This window comes from Amblyomma mixtum, chromosome 2, assembly GCF_055824585.1.
Source record: "Amblyomma mixtum isolate Tamu chromosome 2, ASM5582458v1, whole genome shotgun sequence".
NCBI classification, from domain to species: Eukaryota; Metazoa; Arthropoda; class Arachnida; order Ixodida; family Ixodidae; genus Amblyomma; species Amblyomma mixtum.
This window is the reverse complement of record NC_143013.1, coordinates 243038304-243058955: the sequence shown is the minus strand read 5'-3', so window position 1 is coordinate 243058955 and position 20652 is coordinate 243038304. Positions and strand designations below refer to the sequence as shown.

At 57.6% G+C, this 20652-nt stretch overlaps 1 protein-coding gene across 2 annotated transcripts in view; it reads left to right on the top strand.

The window, feature by feature from the left end:
• nmo (serine/threonine-protein kinase nemo) overlaps positions 1–20652 on the top strand; it is an 82486-nt gene that overhangs the window by 18319 nt on the left and 43515 nt on the right. The window lies entirely within an intron of this gene.

The following is a 20652-nucleotide window of genomic DNA, read 5'->3' as shown; positions in this document are numbered from 1 at the left end:
TGAAGCGTGATCGCATATTTAGCCCGTGAGCGGTTGAGGCCAACTGGCGTGGCGTGGATATAGGCCGGGAGCCTGGATCGACAGCTGAACGAGCAGCTCTACTACGCGGTTGATGAATCCTCGCGCTCATTCCTGAGCGGGGAACTCAATTTCCGTTAGTTAATAATCATGATATAAAATGTAGAGCTATGCTTTTCGGGCTTAGCGCATTAATCAGTGAAAGCTGTCATAGCGTTGGTTTAGACATTCCGTTTTAATTTCACCCTCCCCGCCCTTTCTCTCACTTACCTCCCTCTTCTCCCTTAAACGTGGAGAGGGAATACACGTCTCTGCACGTACAGGTCTCGCTGCTGACGCTGTCTTGCTATGTCTAAACCAAAGCTATAACAACTTTCGCTGTAAAGGGGCTGCACCCGTTTGTCATCCTTGTAGCGTTTGTTTTCCCAGTTTCGATGAGCATACTACAAAAATGCAAATAGTGGAGAGGAGGGGCCTTTAGAAGAGGGACCTGGGCACCTCTGTAAATGTCATGCCCGTCGATACAGGATCACATCTCCAACCTGTAAAAACGGGCGTTTGTGAGTGTCGCAGCTGACAAACGGCGGCAGCAGCCTGCTCTGCCCCAACGAGATTACCGCCGAGTTTCGAAGAAATCCCTACGCCGAAGGACGGGTAGGTGCGTCGCTCAACCCGTGCGTCGTCGTCTCGCTGCTTGCGATCTGGGCGGCACGCGGCGGGCCGATGGTGACTCCTCGCCCTCCGCCGGGCGTGCGCCTTTGTCTCCGGGGTCACGCGGCGACGCACGTGCCTGCCTCCGTTGGGGTGGCAACCACGCGCTCCTCGTCGGTAGGGCCCCCCCTTGAGGGCCGGAGCCCACGCTCCTCCTCTCTCCTCCTCTGGCTCGGCCGTCGTGACCCTCGCGCCGCCGTCCAAGCCGCCTGGACGCGCGCACGGCTCTCTGCTGCCATCTCACTGTCCCGGTCTGTTGCCGAGGGTGGTGGCGAGCGATTTGCATAACGCCGCCTCTCCTTGGCGGCCGGCGATAAGGGCGCGTGAGCGCTCACGCGGCCGCAGCGGACCCAGTAGAAGGGACTCCTTTTGTTTCTTTTTTACATTGCATCACCCACTGCACCCAAGCCGACGGGCAGGCTCACATTCCGCGATGTCACGGCCTCGTGTCGTGTCGACGCACGGGGCACCCCCCCCCCCCCCCCCTCGTCTGTTGCTGTTACATCATTGCACGAGGTGTCGGTCGTTGCTGTGTCGTGTGCACGTTTTTGCGGCTCCGTCGACTGCGGTGCTTCGACTGTTTTCTTAATGACCCCCGTTGGCTCTTTGTTAAATTACTATACCTGTGTCTTCGTCGGTACCCCCGTTTACCCCGCACCCAGTTCGGATATTCGGTGTGAATGGAACGCTCTTTCATTCTCCAGCGCGTGCGCGAGACCCGTTTCTAATCCCCGGTCCTAATTATTCGCTCCCCCGCACTCTTTGTGTTCGTCTAAGCCCGAGCCCGCTCTCGCTGGTGCCTTTGTTCCGGTCCGGAGCGGCCGGCCGCGCGAGAGGCGGAAAACCCCGTCGCGCGTATTTTTTTGTTTAACTGGCGCGTCGTCATCTCTGGCGGTGACGTCGTCTTTGTGGCATCCAACCTCTGTCCCCTCTCTCTTGGCGCAACGCTTCTTTCTCTTCCAGCCGCATTCCTGGCTCCGCGCCCCGAACCACACCGCCGGCTCCACCGCTGCGTTACTTCTTTTTCCTCGCGATGAGGGCCTCTCCTCTCCCCTCTTGGGACGTCTTTCGTGTAGCCACTTTGCGATTTCGTCCGTCCAGAAATGCGGCATCTGCTCGGCGTGCTGTTTGTTCACCACCGCGGTGGTGTTATAAATGTTCCGTGTTCCACCCGGAAGTTTTTAAAAGCTCGGAGTGGTCGAGCTTTCCGAGAGAGGAGTTTTCGCAGACCTCTGTCTTTACGCGTGCCGATTGGGAGGCTCCGGCGGATGTCTCACTGTGTTCCTGGCTCTGAACGTGGGAAGTGTAACTGGAGGCTCGCAAGCTGTTATCGGCGTAGTCGAGGCGTTGCCCAGTGTCGCCAGGCTCGCCCGTTTTCGAGGAGCCGAGTGGGGAAAGGCGTCCTCGTCGACTGAGATCCCTTGTTTCCCTGTTCGCAACAGGACTGTTTCACCTTGACGTCGCTTGAGGGGCTAGCGGGTCAGTTTGCAGGCGTCCGGCCCCATAGTTCAAGAATGCTCACGCCTTGCGTCGCCGGGCTATTCGCGGAACCCGTATGTGAAAACTAGTTAGCTCACGCGCTTTCCCTAGAGTGTTGCTGCACATGCGTGCACGCGGGGCGGGCGATGAGGCGTGTTTGCCGCGCTGTTCTGGCGTAACACGGGCGCAGAGCCGCCTTCCCTGGATGCGTTAGTGCGGCGGTGCGGCTTCTGGGTGCGAGTGGGCGGCGAAGGAAGCACGCGCTTCTGCGGAATCGGACGAGTGTCCTAAGCGCGCTGGGCGTTGCCCAACCGGACCGCCGGTTTGGAGCTGGCGCAAGCCCTGGGAGAAGACGGCGCAGTTTTCTCGGAAGTTTTGCAGTATTATATACCTGTGCGTGACGGTTTTGGTTCGCTTCCAGTCGGTTCAAGCGCCGTTGTTTTTCTAGGCAGATTTACTTTTACTTGCCTGCCCGTATCCTTGTGTTTGAACAGCTATTTTTCTTCATCTTGTGTGTGTGTGTGTGTGTGTTTTAAATTCAGTAGCGGTAGTGCGCTGCATGACAGTTTTGCAAACACTACCTATTTCTACGGTATTTTTAAGGCGTTTGTGTGGATTTAAGGGGCCTATCTATGCCGTTCTGTCGCCGATGACATGTAGGTTGTTTGTCAGTCTGGTCGGCACATATGTCACTACAGTTTATTTATCGCACTTGGACGAGCCTGTCACCAGTACCGGGAGGACGGCTTGACGGTTTTTCGGTGTGGCTGGCCGGTCCTGACTGCTTCGTCATTATTGGGAAATTGCTGTTGCGTCGGCGGGCTTCTCTCACGTGGTTCCTCCTTTCGTCGTTGCCTCTGCGCGTTTCCAGCCATGGCGTCACTGCCTGTCGTGCCGCGCTCCTCGTTTATACATGAGCGGCTCTCTGACGTCATTACGGTCGCGCCTGCGCAACAGCTGCGCGCGCGACTTCCTCGCCGCCATCCGTGTCAATGTCGCCCTCAGCGGGAGGAGTGTTGACAAATGGACGCGAGCGACCGACAGGTGAGACCGGAGGAAAGCGAGAGAAAGAAAAAAAATGAAGACCGCGGGAGCTGCCTGGACGAGCTTGGTTTGGCGGGTGCGACGGAGATTTGTTGAATCGCTCAGGTTGTCAAGGCGACTGGTGATTTTGCAATGTGAGCGGAAAAGTGAACAACGAAAGGAAATGACAGTTGTCGCGTATGAGGGAATGACGTCAAGCGGTCATATCGCGGAATCGACGTCGAACGCGGTTGCCTCGGGTCATACAGTTCTCTGCGCCCCCCTTGTGCCCTTCAGTGTCCCGTGTCCAAGGGCGGCGGAGGAGGAGGAGGAGGTTTCCGAATTAGGGAGAGGAGGAGCGGACAAGCGGCTTCGTCGCGGAGATTGACGCGCGCGCGCCTGTCTGCTTTTCCGATTGCCCGGCGCCCTTTCAAACCGGCCGTGAATGCACTTTCCGCGAAAGCGCCTAAATGAGCCCGGAGTCAGTTCCGCCATTGGATTCGTGTGGAGCGAGGGGGGGGGGGGGGGGGGACCGCACGCCCGGGGTTCATCTTCGAGCAGCGCGTCTGCGCCGCCGCCGCTCGCTGACGCATTGGCTGCGGCAGTGATGACGCGACGCTGACGTCACGGGGACTTCGACTCCGGGCCGAAAAACCCCGGGTCTGCCCCTGGCCGCGGGCGCATTTCACGATGGGTCGGTGTTCAGGGCGCGCGTTGCCTCACACTTGACTCGTCTGTGAATACCGAGAGAACCTTGTTTCTTGTTATTCCTTCAGCTCGTTTTGTTTTTCATTGTCCCGCCCGCGCTAATTTCGGAGCCGCCACTGTCGAGCCGGCGTGCGAGAAAGGTTTTTCGCGGAAAGTCGTCTCCCCGCCCGCGCAGTTCTTTTGCCCCATCCGGCGCGGACCTGTTGTCAGTGGCGGCGATTTAGACAAAGGGGAAAACTAAGGGTGAAGGGCTCCGGGTGAGAGACCCGCGCCCAAGTCGAGATCGTCGAACCGCGAGCGAGTGCGTTGACTCCTTGTTCGCGCGGCGCACCCCGCGCGTTGGGTTGTTTTGAAGTGGTTTATGTTTTCAACCTCCTCCTCCCCCAGAGCTGTTTGTGCAATCCCTGCGCGCAAGTGTATATCTGCCTGCGCACTGGCGGTGTCATGCCCTGTGCCGTGTTGTGTCCCCCTCTCCTTTTGTGATAGCTCGCTGCGTGGAAAGATCGACGGCCTCGTCATTTATACACCGCCACTGCAGACGTCAATGGCGACGTGTCACCTTTCATTCGAGATTTTGTCTACCAGCTTTTTTGTTCTTCCCTTCGCCGAACTCTTTGCTCCCGTTGTCTCACTCTTTCCCTGCGAAGCCCCGGCATCGCTGGCGTAGCTCGGGAGGTGGTGACTGACCGACGCGAACGATGCGCTCGGAGTGTGTGTGGGTGTATTTTCGGCGTCCGTCGAGTTGCGCAAAACGGCGATCACCGGGGAGTGTCTTTTGAGCGCTTCATTTTTTCTCCCCCTTTGCTTTTGCCCTCGCGGGCTGGGTAAGCTCCTAGGCGAGCGGCCGCCTCGGCCTTTTTTCTTTTGTTGACTTATTTCTGCGTTCTGGTGTTCTTTTTTTTTTTTTCTCCTCTATTCTGGGGTCTTTTTCTAACGCAAACAGACCACTCGTGGCCAAGCCGGGGTGCAGTGCAAGGGGCGCCTAGGGATCCGAAGAAGCAAACCACGCCTCGCCTATGCCCCCCGCCACCCCTAAAGTCTTTTTCCGTAGCCGTTTCTAAATGTGGCTGCCGTCTCGGCCGCTGTGTATCCAGCACTCAATAAACTGTTGTACTTCTCCTTCATGCGGCGGTGGTTCCCTTTTCCTTTGGTCGTCGTTTCGCTCTCTGCCCCTTACAACCCCCCCCCCCCTCTCCAGCGCATCTCTATTTGGGTGCGGGCGGTTCGATACCACCGCAGTCGCTATTAGGAAGTTGTAGAATGGGGGCACCCTATCGATTAAGGGGTAGGGGAACTGATGCTGAACTTGGAAGGGAAAATTATGTGTACATTGTGTTTCTCCGCCGTGCATCCGCTTGTTTGCGGAACCGATAGATTGTGTACAAGTGTCCAGCTGCCGCACGGCCACGGTCGAGCAGCCTCCGGGTGGCTTTATACATGCACTGTGGAAAAGATACTACCATTGGTCATTGCGACTTGTGACGTCATGAACGGCTGAGTGAGCAATTCCGTTCGCCGGTTCATAGTATCGAAGGCGGTGCTGCCCCATAAATGTTGAGGAAGCAACCACGGGAAGAGCTATGCTTATATTCAGTCTTTTTTTTTACGTGTGACGCCGGAACTGCGTGCGTAATATTTTGCAGTGTCGAGTAGTTCCGAGGTTTATTCGATTGTCGCCCGCCGCGGTTTGGTCTGCCGCCCTGCACGGCGGACGCAGCGTGGCGCTGTCACGAGGGCGAAGGAGACGCGTGACTCCACGATCCGACTGCGCGCGCCTTCTGGCGTTCTGTTTTGCGGAGCGCGGCCCAACAGCGGTGCGCGCTTTTGTCGTGCAAGCCCGAGTCGCCGCCGCAGCTGCTCGGTGACCCGGTGGCCCGAAAGCGACATTTGCGGAGACCCCGCTGCGCCGTGTCACGCGGTTCTCGCTAGTTCAATCCCTTCCACGCTAGCTCGACCAGAAGCTGTCTGCACGTGCAGCTCCATTTGCGTCCCGAGGCGGCTGTTTCCGGGGCCGAGGTCTTCACGCGAGCTCATTCGTGCGCCGCTTAAAGTGTTTTTAAAACAACGGGGACCAACTTAATTAAAGGGAGGTGCGCGTAGCTTTCCCCGTTGTGGCCGTCCTCGGCCCTTAGGAGACTACAAACCAACACCAGCTAAGTTACACCACTGGTACCCTACACTACGCTCTCCGCAGTGCCCACACTGTGGAGAGGTAGCTAACCTCTACCACATGGTGTGGGCATGCCAATTTAATCCCTTACTTGACCCCATTCCAAACCCCTCAGAGGAGCAGTGGGAGGCTATTCTGCTCAGCGATGATCCTGACCGTCAGCACTGGCTGGTGGGGAGGGCCAGCGCAGCAGCAGCAGCCAGTGGACTACCGGACTAGGTGGCCCACCCACATGTTCTAAGAATATTGAGCAAATAAAGATCTTTTAAATCAATCAATGGGCCGGGTGTTGACTGTCGATGCTATTGCCGCGTTGGGAAAAGTCTCCTTCATCGAATCAAACCACTTTACTTTTGTCTCTCAAGAAGAGAAAAGGGCTCACGAGTAAAAGCCGCATGACTGCGGCTTACTCGGAGCCTTAGTGCGTGCAGCTATGGTGGCTAGAGCACAGTACAGCAGCTGCAGAGCGTTGCCGGCGAGCAGCGGCGGCGGCGGCTTCTCCTCCTCCTCCTCCTCCGCCGGCGGCATGCCCGTTTTGGCCTCTGCCGGCGATCGGGGCCGAAGAGGGCCGTGCCGCTTTATTTAACCGCTCGCTGCCCGGTTGTTACAGCCCTGCCCAGTGCGGTGGTTTCAACCCCCCCCCCCCCCCCCCACACACACACCCCCTCGGCTGCCGCGGCTCTGTCCGGCCCGCGATGCGGCGAAGGCTGCGTGAGTACGCGCAACTCGGGGCGGCGGCCGGGCCGAGGAAACCCTTTCGGCGCCAGGAGACTCGGCCGCCTCCTTATAAAGCGCCGGCCCCCGCTACGTGTGTATACCCCGCCTGCCGCAGCGCTCTCGGCCGCCGGCTGTGACTCAGCGCAGGCAACGGGGTTCCGCGGTTGCAGTTTACTTTCGCCGCTCGTCCACGCGCTCGGCTGGTCGCTGTTGTTGTTTTCTCCTCAAGACGCGGAAGCGGAGGGCGTAACGCCGATGAGTCGAACGTTGCCAAAACGAGGCTTTAGAAACGGCGGGCTGATTGCGTTGCTGTGCAGTCGCTTACTATAGCCGCGTTCACGTGATTACGGCGGTATCGCATCGTATTTCCCGGCGTATCTGGCCAAGCCGACGCATGCACCGCGTCAGGTCTGGCAGGAGGGCGACTCGCTCGCCCAGTGCGTTGGGCGGAGTGATACAGCCGCCCCCGTCTTGAGCGCAGTCTGCTTTGTTATCGGCCCGGGAGGGGGTATTGTGTAGCCACCGCAGGGATGAGGAGGAGGGCCACCTCCAAACACGTTTCCATCGACCCCCGTCTGGCGCATTGATGCGGCGCGCTTTTCTAGCTCATCATCGCCGTTTTTACGAATGCGATGCGCTAGAAAGCTGATACGATGCGCTGCCGTCGCATTCATGTAAACGCGGCTTGTAAAGCCGCGTTTACGTGAATGCGACGGCAGCGCATCGCATTTCCTAGCGTATCCCGTGGAGCCGATGCGCTACTGTTTACACGTACAGCATCAAGTCCGGTGGGACAGTGACCCTTCGCCCATTGCACGCGACAGAGGGGTCCAGTGACCCCCATTTTGAGCCAAGTCTGCTTTGTTATCCGGCGGGGGGGTATTGTATACGCCCAACAAGAAGGAGGAGTGACACCTCCAAACCTGTTTCCATTCACCCCTGAAGTCGACTTGCCATTCTAGATCTACCCCCATCTGGCGCATTGATGCGATGTGCTTTTCTAGCGCATTATCACCGTTTACATGAATACGATGCGCTAAAGAGTTGATGCGATGCGCTGCTGTCGCATTCATGTAAACGCGTCTTACGATTCATCGGTGCCTTCCACGTTCTCACGAGTTATCTGAAACGACGAATCAGCTCAGCAGTGACCGCAGGGATCGTTGCCCGAAGGAATGTTCCGCGATCGTCTAGCTAATTGTCTCGCTACGAGCAATACGCGGAGCCCCGATGGCGAGGCGGGAACTGCTGGGAAACTGCAGGGAATCGAACTGAGGAGGTTCGTTTCTATTATTCCTTCCTGTGGTGACCGGATCTGCTTTGCGCTTGTTAGTACGGTGCATCCCAACCTCGTGCACGCAGTGCTATGGCCTCTGATGAAGATGAATTCTTATGGCGCAAGGGCATCCAAGCGCCGAAGAGCGCCATGCTACGAGATATTTTCGTTTGCGCAATGTGGGGAAATACCTTTTCCCAAGCGTTTCATCCTGAATGAGCCGAGCACTAGACCAGGCGAAGCTTGTACCCATTGTTTCGCCGGTGGGTACCCGGCGGCACTGGGCATCGAACCCCGCACCTCCCGCAGGCGAGGCGGATGCTCAGACCACTAGGCCACCGTTTGGGAGTTTCCAGTAGTGGCAGCAGGGCCGTGGCGACGTAGTCCAGCGTCGCAGCGTGCTGCACGCAATTCCACCGAGGCAATTGGCCGCGGCCGCATCGGCACGCGCGTAACGTGTTCGGGCGCGCGATGTAGGTCGGCCCCGTTTTTCCGCCCATGTGGTGGTGGTGGTGGTTGGTTCGGAAGGAGTGTGGCCCTCGTTGGTCTATAGCCTTCCCCCTTTTATTTTTTTTTTCTTGTGCTCGCCTGCCGTATCCCCCCCCCCCCCCCCCCCCCTCAGCCGGATTACGGAGTATAATCCTCTCCTCCTTCCCTGCCTGCCGTGGCTTGCATCGCCCTCTGCGAAATCAGGCTAGTACAGCGAACCTTTCTCGGCCGAAGTCTTGCTAGGAATTCTTTTTTTTTTTTTTTGCTCACGCGTCGTCGAAGCAGCGTGTGCTATGTAACGCAGCCAACCTCCGTAGTAACGAAGTCTCTCTACAATCGCACACCGCGCGCCATCTCTCCAACTCTTTGTAGTCGCCTCTGGATACTGCAACCGCCAGTTCACTCCTCTATGCGCTGGCTACTGTGCCCGTAGCAGTCCCGACTCGCTGTGCACCTCGTTTCTGCTGCATCTTTTATTGTGTGTTGTGGCCTTTTCGTATACTGGCTGCATGAACTAAGCGGTGAATCCGTCGAAATCACGAAATCCTGCGTAGCTAGCTGTAGCAGCCTCCGCGTTTTCTGCGGCACGTCGAAATCCATTCAGTCAAGGAAGCCACTGGGCGCCTCTGTGAGGTCGCCGCCTCCGAGCGCTTTGCGTCTGGTCTTCGATTGCTCAATGCCCCTCGTGAGCGGCCGTTGTTGAACCGGCGTCTTTGAAGGCTCGTGAATGGGCTGTCACTGGCTGACGCGTTCTCTCGCCACTGGGATCCACTTGCAGTAAAATGATTTGTAAAGTGTTGTGCGGGGTTCGTATAACGCGAGGCGTTGACGGGATTAAAACGCCAGTTCGAATAAACCGGGGGTTCGAGTTAAGGGAGTTTGATTTATCCACATTCTGCTGCGTCATTAAGGTTATTTGTGAGCGTTAATTGTTAACGAGTACTGTGTGTGTGACTAACGGGGATACGCAGCCTTCGTAAAGCTGCCGGGCACTGTGCCACCCACGTGGCGGTATCCCGTCGGCCGGTTGTGCTTGCCGTGCTTGAGGGCACGCGTGAACAACGGCGGCTGGAGCGCCTCGAAGCTGTGGTGGAGTGGTGGTAGCATCATCGGTCTTGGCCCGCCTCCTGCAATATGCACCGGTGGCGTGCGCGGCGGCGGCACCTATTGTTCGCGAGCTCGCACGCGCACGCACTCCGCTCCCGATTAATGGACGCCGACGGCAGCCGCATCTTTGTTTACGGCGCCCTGATGGAGCTTCGCTCACTCTCTCTTCCCCCTTTTGTCGGTGCCTCTCGGAAGATTTACCCTGCACGAGTTCTCGTTCGCGGACGCGCCTAGCGTGGTTGGGCAGAGCGAGTTTGAGCCGCACTCATCCGGTTAAGTGTCGGCGCAGGTAGTTGGATGGGTTATCACTCGGCTCTGTGGTGCGGTCTGAACCGCGTCCCCGTGCTTTCACTTGCGTCTCTTGCTGGTTAGACAGAGCGTGTTTTTCGCTAACAAGTAAGTCACCCGCGCGGCGTTCGTATCGCGCGGGTGCAAATTGCTTCTGGAACATAGTGATCAGGGCGTTGTAGAATTGGAAGAGGAATACTCGTTTTTTTTTTTTTGTTTTTTCCCCGCTACGTGTCCCCCGAGTGGAGCCCGCTTGTTCAGGGTCCCACAGGTTCCAGCCACCCAACTCCGTTCCGCTTGTCCCCGGCAATGCTGCGTCAGCCGAACGAGTCGACGCCGTCCGCATTTTCGCCGAGACAGAGGAGAGTGCGTTCGACAGTGGCGGGACTCCTCCTGTACACGATGGTTCTCCTCGGCCGGTTCGGTCGAGGGGCTTCGCGTCTGGGCATTTCTGTGCCGCATCCGTCGGGGGCGAGGCCGCTTCGCGCGCCTACTGGGCTTCGGCTCTCCCGCAGTGCTCGCGGGGTGAATGCGAGAGGTTATTTCCACCGCTCGGCCGCAGGGATCCTGCATCCGGTTGATCGAAGCGGGCGCATTCCATGTTTGATGGGCGCGACCGCGGTGGGGCGGCGGCGGGCATCGTACCCCCCGCTGGTGGTGCGATGCTGCCCTTTGCCGCTCGAAGACGCGACCTCGGCGTCTGCATCTGCTGTGCCGTGCCGTGTGCGAGCGCGCTTTGGGGGCATGCCTTCTTTGCCATCATCGGCCGGGTATTTTCGGCGCCCGGGCGCCGCTACCGCTGCTCCGGTTTCGCCGCCGCCCGACGCGCTCCCCTGCCGGCTTCTCTATTCGAGACTTGGCTGCAGCGGAGGCGCCCTGCCCCGTGCAGGACTGATGACTCGCCCGCGGAGTCGGCTCGGCGCGAGCCTGCTGCTGGAGCCGGCTCCGTACATACCGGGGAGTAGTCGCCTTCCTCCTCGGGTTTGGCCACTTGGCTGATTCCCTGTGTTTAGGCGTTGATATGCCTGTAGTCCGCTGAATGCTGTTCCCGACGCTTCGGCCGCCCGGTAGGCCTTGCAGTGTTGTGCGGTCTGCGTTCGTGTTCGTTGGATTGGTCGAGTATAGCGCAGTGGTCTTAGCCACCAGTGGAATGGTCCCGTGACAACAGCTGGCCGTTATACTTTCCTCTGGAGTCGATTACCGAGTAACCTTTTCCTTTCACGTCGGCGCTCCCTCGCTGGGCGACCACTCGTCGGGCTTCTTCCTCGAGGCGGTTCGCCGGACGCCCCTTTTTGATCTCTCCCGAAGCGCACGTTTCCTCCTCGGCGTGGGGGGTTTTTACGGCGGAAGTGGTCTTCTGTGCGGCGCCCGTAATTCGATTAGATGGGAGCGCTCTGGGCGTGTCCACTTCACCCGGAGTGGTGTGGTGCCCTAACGAGGTTTACTGCGCGCTCGATTTTGGCTCGACACTGCTGGATCCCGCTTTTGGGAGGAAGAAAAAAAAAAGAAAGAAAAAGTCGATCGCTGGGAGCGGGGACTTGGCGAGTGCTCTATTCGGGCTGATGTCCACGCTAAACGTTACGGGCTGCGACGTGTGTGGAGTCGGAATTCCAGCAGGAGTGCTGTTTGTGTAACTTCCGTGGCGGCGATCGCCTCGTCGGTCCGTGTCCAATGTCCGCCTCGGAAGTGCCCTTTCGTATTGGCCGACAGGCTTTTTATTCGCAGGCCGTCGCGGCGGACTCGTGCACTCTGTGACCGTGACTGCGACGCAGTGTATAATCAGTACTGGAGTGGAATGGGTATACGTTTAATTTCGCGGGTGCTTTTCTTTTGGACGCTGCCTAATGGAAGTGCGCACTGGTTGGTTTGCGGGCTTTGGGCTCGGGAACGCTAATATGCAATCGTACCAAAAAAGTCAGTAGCTCTAGCAGCGTCGCTCATTTTTCTTTTTTTCAGAGGCCCGTGTGCTGTGCGATGTCAGTGCACGTTAAAGAACCCCAGGTGGTCGAAATTTGCGGAGCCCTCCACTACGGCGTCTCTCATAGCCTTAGTCGCTTTGGGACGTTAAACCCCAATAAACCAAACCAAACCATCACAGGGAGCGCATCTCAAATCGTCGCCTTGAATGCATACTGAATGCACTCCGTAGCAGCATTTCCCTGCACACGTCCTTGTTTTTCTGAGACGCCCCTTTATTTCTTAATGATTTTATTGTTTTTTTTTTACTCACAATTTAGTTTAATAGCGTAGTTTGAAGGGCATGCACGCGAAGGGACACATTATTCGGCGTGGCTAGGTGGCTTCTGGTCGAAGAATCCGCGAAGTCGAAAATGTCAGCCGCTTCTCTTCCACTCTCAACCTCCCCCTTCCACTCCTAGAAATTTAGACCCCCCCCCCCCCTAATTTCAATTCCTGGGGAAACCCCCGCACCTTAGGTATCCGAGGCAGCTCGGGACGTGATCAGTGGGCAAAATGCCGTAACCGTACTTGCTTGTTTCTTGCGTCCCTGCGGTCTTCTGAAGGAAGCACGGCCGCTGTTTCTTCAGCTACCTGCCAATGCACTGTCCTCAGCTTCGCGAGGCTTCTAGGCCTCAACAGCTGCTGACGTTCCTTGTGCGTATGGAGAAGAAAACTAACTGCTCGTGAGGGCCTCCCCATTATATTCTTTCGCAACCAAACGGAAGCCAAGGCGTGATCTACGCAGCCCTGTGGTGTTGCGCCAAGACCTACGCTGGACATGTACTACAGCCGCTTCGCTTGGCTCGGAGACTTTCTCGTCGTCGTTCGTTCCGCTGTTTTCTTTCCATACCAAACCATGCTAGTCATCACTGCTAACGGAACAAAAGCGTAGGGGCCCGCGCAGTGCGATATGCAGGGGAGAAAGTCCAAGGATGCCGGCCGTGTGCCCTTCCTCGTCCGCAAGGCCACACTGCGGGCTCTCGCGGCACGCGCTGCGTTGTAGTACCAATCCAGCTGTGTGGCCCGAGCCAAGCCAGCGGCTTTCGCCTCGCGCAGCAGTAGTGCTGCGCTTGGCGACGGCGCGCCGTCCCAGCATCATTTCGCAAGCCGCCCCCAGCTCCCGCTGTGCGCGCACACTGGGGTCCTTGAAGGTCCGCACTGGCATCGTGTCCAGCTGCGGGGGAATTGTGCGCGCGCGTGGGGCGCCCCGCTGTCTGCGGCTGATTAGACGCCTCTTGTTCCCGGGCCAAATGGGCCGCCTTTTTTTTCTTCTTCCGCGGCCAGCGTGCGTTCACGTCCGGCTTTCGCCGTGGTGGCTGGACGCCAGCCGAGGTGGGGGGGTTGGTAGGGTCAGCCTTCTTGATGGACGGCCGCCGTTAGCGATTCAGGCGTGTGTGTGTATATGCCCGGGAAGCCGATTCCCCCGTGTGCGTGTTGTTGTTGCTGCTGCTGCGGCCACTGTCGTTGTTGCCCTTGCCAGTGGGTGTGCATCTCGTTAGGCTTGTCCGTTACCAGTGCCTTGCCCGATGACCGCGGTTTGTTCTATCTCTCCCCCTCCTCCGTCCGATGCCGTGTTCTCTTCCTCTGCGGGCGGTGATTCAGCCGTTCTGTCGATGGTCGCCGCTGGTTGGTGCAGCAACAGCGGTTTTGCGTCAGCTCCCCGGATGTTTTGGGCTGATGGCGAATGGCCTCCCGAAAAAGAAGGCGCGTGCCCAAGAGGTCGAGTACTATACCTGGCGAGTATGCACCCAAAGTGTTCGGCGCTTCGCTTCGAGGCCGCTCGTGTGGTGGGGGAGGGAGGTGATCTCTGGCGGACGAGGAAGAGCACCCCATCGAAGGCCGTCGCTCTCGCTTTTCATTCAAGGTCTGCCGAAGGCCGCCGCCACTGGCGCTGCGCCGAGCCCGAGTCGGAGCGCCGCCGCCGCTCCAGCATGGAGGGAAGGGAGGGGGGGTGGTATTGTGGCGGCGGCTTCGTGCAGCCTGCTGGGCTCCGGGTGTGCAGAGTTTCATCAAGTATGGTAGCCGCAGATTTGGTAGCCTGAGTGTGTGAGCCGGTGCGGGCTCTTGGATTCCTGGTATTGACGGAGAGAGTGTTGGAGGAATACCTCGATGTCTCGTTTGGTACTTGAGCGTGGCGCTGGAATTCGACCCGTGACTTAAACAAACCAGCGACCCGTGTGGTGTCGCCAGACTGCGGAACAAAACAGGGAGTCCCTCCGCCGCACTTTTTTAACGCAATATAGCATTGAGGTTGTCCTCTTCAAGAGGGAGCACCGGGCTTCTCTAACGAAATTTCCTGATTGGTCGAGAAGGTCGTGACGTCACCAGCGCTGCCAAATCTGAGTCTGAGGACTAAAATGTTCGAGTACCTCCAATTAGGTTATCATATGGGATTATACTAACTTGACCCACCCTTCTACCTTAATCCACCCACTAATCAACCGTAATCACACACTAATCCACCTTAATCCACTGGGCTGGGCCTACCTCCGAATTTTGTGGGGTCCTTTGCAATATTTGGGGTGGGCCTATCGCATTTTCTCTACGGATCTGGTTAAGTAGGCCCCTATGTTTTTTCTTGGATAGCTAACTTAGGGAGTGATCTAATCGTATCCGCTGTTGCACGGTCGACCTAGCTGTCACGCTGCGAATCTACACTGTACTACTAGCTGAGGAAGCGCGGTTTTAGCCTAGTGTTTCTGTCGGTGGCCAGTTCGCGTTCTGGATGGCGCTGTCTTACTTACCGGGCATGCAGTCCGCAACGTTTATCGTAGTCGTCTTTTATGTTCTCGGGCTTCGGAAGCCGCAGTTCGATATAGCGTCACTGTCCACCGTCGTAGTCGTACGACGATCTGTTTTCCTTGACAGGACACCGAGCAGCGGTGGTGGTCGCCTCCTCACTGCGCCGGCAGCGGCTGCATTGTGACCGGAAGCCGGCGGGGGGCGGGGTTCCGCAGGAGCCGTGGAGTGGATCATAAACTATGGCCGCGCTGTGGTCGTTGTCTTTCCAGCTGTTCTTCCCGGTGGGGGAAGCGAAGAGGGGGGCGAAGAGGTGGCAGCGCGACCCAGTTCGGCAAAAAAAAAAATAAATAAAGCTGGCCGCGAGATCGATACGACTGCTGGTCCGACACGCGGGGCCGGCCGCACCTGCCGCCACGGCCTTTTTTTTTTGTTTCATGTGGCTCGCGTTTCTTTTTTGACGGGGGCCGTTTTTGTAGCGTCTCAATTCCTACGCTAGGCGACGCAGGGATGGGGAAAGCTAAACAGAAAAGCACTTGGCGAGAAGATGCTCGCTATAGTAAACCGGGTCGCGTACAGAGAGCGTCGGAGGCCCCCAGGGGTCATTCGCGGCGCATGCAGCTGCCCGGGAGATTTATCGACCCGCCGAGGTCGTCGTTGCGGTGACAACTGTCGGCTGTTCCCCTATTTAGACGGGCGACCGAGCCGTGTTTCTGGCCATTCACGGCCGTCGGCCAGTTTTTGTCAATACTGTAGCTGTGGGCTGTAGCGCTTTCTTAACGTAACTACGCGCTAGTATCAGCCATTGTGGCAAAAAAAAAAATAATAATGACCTGCTGTCGTATTCGAGCAGGGATTTGGTGTATGTTGTATGGGTTGGCGTGTTCTCCGGAACCAGTTGTACGTATCGCGTGCAACAAAATTGAGCGAAAGTGAGTCAGTTCTTCCGATAGTTTGAAACGGTGAACCGTTGGACGATAAGGAGGCCCGTCTCTGCCTCTTTTTTTTTCTTGGTTTCTTGTGTACTATGTCTGGAAGATGCAGGCGCACGTTGTCAGCTCGCAGAGAGAGAGAGAGCTCTTGTGCAACGGCCGCATCGTGACCGGAAGGGGAGAGAGGGAGATTTAATTTCGCTAACCGTTAATCAGCGTGTGTGCGGTGAGGTCGACCGGAAAGGACTAATCACTTTCAACGTGTTCGCACGCTCCTTAAACGGGGCAGGCCAACCCCCAATCATCGCCTCCGCTCACTTTTTCCCCTTTTCGGTTCGCGCTCGGCGCAGAGGTCGTGGCTGCCGTCGCTGGACGTGTTCGTCCTTCCGGTGAACGTGTGCCTCGGTGGTGTCTAGGGAGAGGGGGTGTGCGGGGGAGAGAAGCTCCTCCTCCTCCCCTTCCTCTGGGCCCGAAATAGCGGTGGGCGTCCGACGACGCCTGCGAACGCTCATGCGACAACGCGGACGACGCCCCTCGCGCAGCCTGGCCATCCATGGCTCGCTCGGCGCCCCCCACCGCGGGCGAGGGCGCACGGTAGGGCTCTCTCTCTACGGCGGTCACTCGCGCTGCGTTTGATCCGGCCCACGTATCGCTGATCCGACCGAACCCGAAGCGAACAGACGTGAAATTAGAAGGAACGCGGGAAGCCGTTTGAGTGCAGTTAAAAAGGGAAGGGATTCTCGGAATGCTTCGTTGGTCCCGCTCGGTTAATTAAAGGAGACCTCTGCGGAAGCGAGACGAAAGCATAGAAAAAGGCTGTCGGCCTATCGGAGGCAGATAGTTGTGGCGCGATTGGTGGTGGGCGTGGCGCAAAGGATGCTTACTTTCTATCCTTGGACGGATGGAGGGAAGACAGGAGCGTCCCCTTTGAAATGTGGTGGTGGCAGTTGCCGCCATGCTCGGCTTTTTTTTTTTTATTTTTCGAATGCGATGCACCACCCGAAGGTGTGCATCGTCGAAGACTGGTGCATCCCCTTGTGGTCGTATCGTCTGGGCTCACAGAACGCTGAAGTGATGGGGTCCTTGCACGCCCCAGTCAACTCAGATTACGGCGCGTGCTAGTAATTGAAATTGCACGTGTTGTTGAGTTGGTTCGGAGGCTGCCCGCTCCATCCCCGTTTTCCTGACGCCCCGTGCCCCTGAGCACTTAAGCGCGAGTTTGTGTACAATCGCAGCGCGGAAATTTATCCTGTTTTCCCTTCCTACGCGTCCGTGACATTCGCGGAGTCATTATGTCTCTCTCTCTCTCCTTCCTCGTTGTTCTACTGTGTGGGGCGCACTGCAGCTGTCTGCGACCATCAGCGGAGAGGGCGCAGTGTTCAGGGACCTCCGCCGGGGGTCGTCCATGTACGGAAACGTCCTCCCTCCGTGGGCGCTCGTCGGCTGCCTTGGAACTGCGCCGTCCGTCAGAGACGTTAATTGCGTTCGCCGCCACCTTGTCCCACTGTGCGAAGTGTGCGTTATATGCCCCCCCCCCCCCCCCCCCCCCCCCCCCCCCCCCCCACCTTGGTCCTCTCTACCCAGGGTCGCGCGCGCCGTTATTGGCAGCCCAGCGTGTCCTTTCTCTTTCGCGGCGTGGAAAGTTATCCTTGGATGTCTGGGCCAAGGTTGCCTGCCGGGAAGGATGGGGAGGGGGGGGGGGGGGGTCCTTCCGCATTGCGCACCACGGTCGCTGTTGTTGCTGTTGCATTGACCTTTTGGCGAGCCGGTCAAGAGTTGAAGGCCTGCCGAGGCACAACTCGCCTCGACCGCCTGCCAGCTGTGTGCGCGAGCAATGTGGACGCGGGCCAAGCTGCTTTGCTGGCTGTTATCCGGAGATTGTGGCCCTAGCACTTTCGTTTCCGGCGCCTCGACTGGCTACAGCCGAGTGCAACTCAACGACGAAGCGGCAGATGCCGCTCAGAGGAGGAAGCCCTCTAGCCAATGGCGTCGGCCGATCCTCATGACGTCGGATTAATAACGATGTCACGAGAATCGGTCGTGAGTCTCGCTGGCCTCAAATCGCTAGGTGAAGCAGATGAAAGGGGATTAACCGTGGATTAATCGGATTAACCGCGGTGTCATGAAAATCCATCTTGAAGCAGCGCGAAACACAGGACGTAGTGGACGAAACAAGAGACGACACGAGCGCAACGTGTCGTCTCTTGTTTCGTCCACTACGTCCTGTGTTTCGCGCTGCTTTTGAGACGAATCCCTTCCAACTTGCCCAATTTTCTGTTCTCGTTAACCACATTTCATGAAAATCGATCGACGCCGTTGGCTGGAGTCTCCCTTAGGGGCATGTGTCGTTCTTGAGTTAACTGTATCAGACTTACAGCGGTTGTGGCAGGTACTACGTGGCTGACCGTGACGTCGTCGACGCCATTCGCTAGAAGGCAGTCCTCGTAGGGGAATTTGTCGCTTCGGTTTTGATTTGTATCCTACGCCAGCGGGATCTTGGGTCGCGCTTTTTGCTGAGCAGATAGAACTCGGCCCCTTTTCGTGCGGCGTCTGTTCACGTGTAATGACGACCTTTGTTTCGTTTTTTTTCTCCGTGGCCTGTGGTTTCGGCGTCGATTGTATCGCTGTCGTGACCTTTGTTCTAATTTGTCTGGCCGCCAGAATGTTATACAGCGGGTGTCCCGAGGCCGAGCGATATCTCTTCGTCGAAGGGATGCAGCCCTGTCAAAGTCCCGGAGCGGCTAACTGCGGCACGAGGCGTAGCTGGCGAGGGCTTGCGTTAGCGGCTGGGCTCTAGATAACGGCGGGAATTATTTAACCGAGGAGCACTAAGGGGGGTGGGGTCCGTTCGCAGTCCGGCAGCCGCTACCACGTACGCGGTTTGTACGTCAGCTCAGTTTCCCGGAAAAGGCAAAGCTCGAACCTGGTTATCTCCGTGCGTCGACGAGGTGTGGATGCTCGTCAAGCCGCTTTTCCAGATACATTCGCGCTCGCTTATTGACCGCAGTCGTTCCGTTTAAAGCGCCCGCGAATTTCTGGACGGGGATGCTGAAAGTGGTGGTTCGACCACTGGTGAAAGCGAGCTTTTCGTCACGGTCAGCTTTCGCTGCTCGGCGACTAGTCCGGAGGCCAGCCTCGGAACGCGGCACGGCGAGTGTTTCGATGGTATCCCCCCCCGCCCCCCCTCTTTTTTGTTTTTGTCGTAAAGACGCTTATCGCAGCGCAAGGCGTATACACGGGCATCTACAGAAAGCGCCCGAGGGAGACAAGTTGGCGTTTTCGTCGTGTTCCGTGCTTGCGTGATGCTCAATGCCCTCGTGATTGCGCAAGACCGATCGAGGAGGGAGGTTGGGCCGGAGACGCGTCCGGGCTGCGGTCTCGCTCGTCTCTTCACCCTGTCGGTCATTCGTCTTCCTTGCGGTCATCGCGTGGCCCTTCTCTCTCTCTCGCGAAGCACTGCCCTTCGGAAGAAACAAAAAGATACCTCGCTTTGCGCGCGCGTGTGCCACGTAGCCGCTTCCTGTCGCACGCTGCTTGCGCTCAGCGTGCGTGCGTGCGTGCGTGCGTGCCTGGGCGGTCGTGTGCCCCTCAGCGCGGACCCTCGAAATAATGGCGTCGCGCGAACAGGTGTAATGGTCTCCCCTTCCGGTGCTGCGAGACGGAAGAGATACGGGCCGCTGAGCAGCCGGAAGAAGAGAGCGGAGCAGGGGAGAGGATGCTCGGCATTTTGTTTGTTTGCTTTTTTATTTATTTAACGTTAACGCCTGTTGAAAACGCATCCGCCTATAGAGAGAGTGAGAGAGGTCTGTGATTCATGCAAGTCTTGAGACATCGTCGCTTGTTCGCTGAGTTTGTTTTCTTCGTTCAAATCCCCCCCGTCGGCATCTTCCTGTGGCCAGTGAGAGGGAGAGAGTGTGTGCGGCGTTGTTTGAGTCATCAGACGCGTCGAGTCGCCTTGGCCCGAATGTCGTCGCTCCAAGGAGGGTGGGGGAGCGTCGTTTGGAATCGTTGCCCACACGCTGCGTGTCAAAATGTTGGCGTACTGGGGCCAAGGGCTACGGGTGCCGTCGAGACAATCGGGAAGCGAAAGCGGGGGATGTAAGAAAGGGCCGTGAGAGCTCTACCAGGGCTCTGGATGTCTGCGATGAAAATAGATCGCGCAGTTCAGGGCGTCCCGTAGCTGGTGACACCGAGGTGAAGGCCGCGTACGCATGCATGCATATATGTATGTTTGTGCTTGGGCTAATCGAATTTTCGCTTGCTGATTATTGCAGAAAGGGAGTTTCTTGAGCTTATGGTTAAGGTCCTCATTCCAGGGCTCCAGTGGCTTCAGCTTTCCTGTCGGATGATGGTCCTTTGGTCCTCCAGGTTATCGCTGGTCAGAAGACGTGTTTTGCGACCGTAGACTGTTTTGTTTGGCCCCACATCCCCACGAAATGTGGAAGAGTGTAGGGCGGGCCTGGCATCAGGGACATGTGTCGGCGTTTAATGCATTCATCGAGACAACCAGTATTGAATAGATGTATATATTGAGCTCCGAATTATCATCCTCAGGGGAGAAAGAAAAAAAAATCCTCTTGGGAAGGGACTTCAGCTGACGAGCAACAGCCATGGGCCACTTGGGTGCCGCTGTGGGCTTTGCGGGGCGGAGCGGAATTGCTCTCCGTTCGGCTCTTTGATGTCGTTCCCCGTTAAGTGGGTTCCATTTCGGGTCGAGCGCTTTCCATTTTCCTGGCAGCCGAGACGCGAAGACGCGCGCATGTCCAGCCCTATCTTATATCGTTTCGCTGATAACTGAGCCGGCCCCGTCTCGGAACGTCGTTGTCGCGTTCCGACGCGGTCACCGCTTTTGTTCTTTTTTTCGCCAAATTTCTGCGGGTGCAGTTCCATAGCGGAAACGCGTCGCGCGCACGCATTTCCGGCGTCGAACGCGTTACAAATGCGCCTCTAGCGAGCTCATCGTCTGTCGCGGCCGAACAATGCGGCGCGCGCCACAAGAGCGGGCGAGTCACGTGGGCCGCCCGTGTGTGTGTGCG